Raw genomic sequence first — 2,500 nt, 5'->3', positions numbered from 1 at the left:
TGATGGTTTACCATATCAAGGCTTTGAAGGTCCAGGAAAGAGTGGAGGATATTTTTATTATTCTTAAGATTAATGTTTTCAGTAAAAGAGAGGCAGTGGTTGTACTATGATGGGGTCTGAATCCATGTTGAGAGTCTGTGAGTAGTTTATTTTGGGTTAGATAGAGCATTAGTTGGTTGTGCATGCACTTTTCCATAATTTTGGCAAGTGGTGATAGTATGGCTATAGGTCTATAGTTGGATAGTTCTGTGGATGAACCTCCTTTGTGGAGTGGAATAACATAGGATTTTTTCCCAAAATTTGGGGGATTGAGGCTTCTTATGGTTCTGTTAATTAGGATTGAGATAGGGTAGGCTACAACATCTGCAGCAATTTGCAGGTATTCACCCGCAGAAGATCGGCTGAAAGGGTGGTTGGCTTCAGTTTTTCAAAAGGGATCTGATGGATGTGGACACTGGCTGGAAGTTAAAAGGGGTGGTGAGTCGGGTATAGTGTTTATAGAAGTGTGGGAGGGGGAAGTTGGTTAGCTAATGACTGGATGGTTTCTGTGAAGAAAGTATTGAATGAATTGGCTATTCTTCTTCTCTTGTCAGATAATGTTCCTGGGTCGGAGTAGTGGATTTGCCTGGTTGGAGAAGTTTATTTATGCCTGCCCAGTACTTTTGAGGGTTATTCTGATGTTTATGTTGCAGATTGTAGAAGTAATTTTTTTTATCTAGTATGATGGCTTTTTAGTCTTTTTCTAAGTTGTTGGAATTTGATCGTCAGGGTACTTTGCTAGTGCCCCATTTATCCCACGCTTTCTCTCTACTTCTTATTTAGCTTTTGGTGTGTCTAGTTAGCCAGGGTCCTAGTTGAGTTTTAATTCTTATTGACGTTGGGCATGTGTCAAGTATAGTAAGGAATGAATTGTTAAATGATGACACTGCCTCATCAAGGGAAGGAACTTTAGTTTTGTCCAGTTACATGATTTGAGTTCAAGTTGAAATTTAGTTGGGTCAAAGTTTTTCTTGGATCTGATAGACCTATAAATAGGTAAGCTTGTACAATTAATTTTGTCTTTCATGATGTATGTGAGCAGGTGATCACTAAGATCATTAGGGAGAGTTCACATATATTCTGGGGATGACTGTTGGTGAGTATCCAGTCTAGTATACTCTCTTTTGGTTATTGTTACCTGTATCGTGTGGTAGATGATATTATCTGAGAGAATCCATGTAGGTTAACAGGGATGGGGTTGGACTGTGCTGTGCATTGGTTCCAGTCAATATTAACCCCGGACAATGGTTTCTTGAGGGTAGTTGTGGCTATCCAATGTAGAATGACCTCTAGTGTTTCTACATTGTTCCCAGGGGAATATAGGTGACAATTAGGTTAATGCCCTTTGATTATTTAGTAGAATTTTTAGAGCTAGTATTTCATTAGAGACCTGGGGTGGTTGTATAGGGTTAGTTATGATGTTAAGTGTGTGTTATAAAAGGCTATTCCCTCCTCTTTTCTTTACTCTATCTGCCCTAAGTATATTGTAACCAGGAGGCAGGATCTCATTGTCTTTGGTTGATGGGGAGCCATGTTTCAGATAGACACATTATGTTGGGGGTATGTGGCTAGTACAGCATGCAGGCTATGTATCTTATTGTTTAGGCTTCTAATGTTTAAGTGGCATATTAGGAATGACCAGTCGGTGGGAGAGTGGTGGGCTGGTAGGATTTTGAGTTAAGGTTGGGCCTGGATTAGGATGGATGTCCCCATCTTTGGTTATGTTTTTCTAGATAACTAGTAGTCTAATAACTTTGAATAGTAGTTTTAGTTCATATTTGGATTTTGGTGTTGATTGGAGTGGTTTTAGAAGCAAGTGGTTGGAATTTATAAGTTTTGGGGTAGGTAGTAGTGGGCAAGTTCATCAGTGGAGGTAGGGGGTCTTGGTTTGGCATTTTGGATAAGAGAAACCTACATGTGAGATTTTCATAGCTAGTAAGAAAGTATGGCAGAATTAAGAGTGGTAAGATAAGAGGAAGGAGTTTATAATTATTTATAGACATGTTATATGTCATCAATGGGTGGGTCAATGCCTTCAGAGGAATAGTAGTGGTTAAACAGTAAAGTGGGGGGGGGGGGAATTGGAGAGGAAGTGTGTAGGTTGGAGAGGAAGTAGTGTGTCCTAGTGGCTATAAATGTAGACACAGTGGGGGTGGGATAAGGGGCAGGAGGGGGGAAGGTGAGGGAGCAGGGCAACCCAGTCCCAGTTTTGGTCCAGAGTGGGGTAAATAGTCTGATAGGTAAGTAAGCAGATTGGGTACAGGCTTGAAATTCAACATAAACATATACAGTTGTAAAATGTCTAATACAATTCAACATAAATAGGCATTTACAGTTGTAAAACACTTACTGGAGAGACACTGAGCCTTCATGGGGCCTGTAGCAGAGTGGATTGTAGTTTTACAAATGGTGCCTGCCACAGGTAATATTTATTAACTCTGGGATTGTCTTAAGGTAATAA

The 2,500-nt window shown here is 40.0% G+C and overlaps 1 protein-coding gene across 1 annotated transcript in view; it reads left to right on the top strand.

Moving 5' to 3' along the window:
• CAMKK1 (calcium/calmodulin dependent protein kinase kinase 1) overlaps positions 1–2,500 on the top strand; it is a 1,557,316-nt gene that overhangs the window by 1,175,261 nt on the left and 379,555 nt on the right. The window lies entirely within an intron of this gene.

The sequence above is a fragment of the Protopterus annectens genome, chromosome 9.part0 (assembly GCF_019279795.1).
Source record: "Protopterus annectens isolate FY-2018-M chromosome 9.part0, PAN1.0, whole genome shotgun sequence".
NCBI classification, from domain to species: Eukaryota; Metazoa; Chordata; order Ceratodontiformes; family Protopteridae; genus Protopterus; species Protopterus annectens.
The sequence above is the reverse complement of the archived record's forward strand: the minus strand, read 5'-3'. Positions and strand labels throughout refer to the sequence as shown.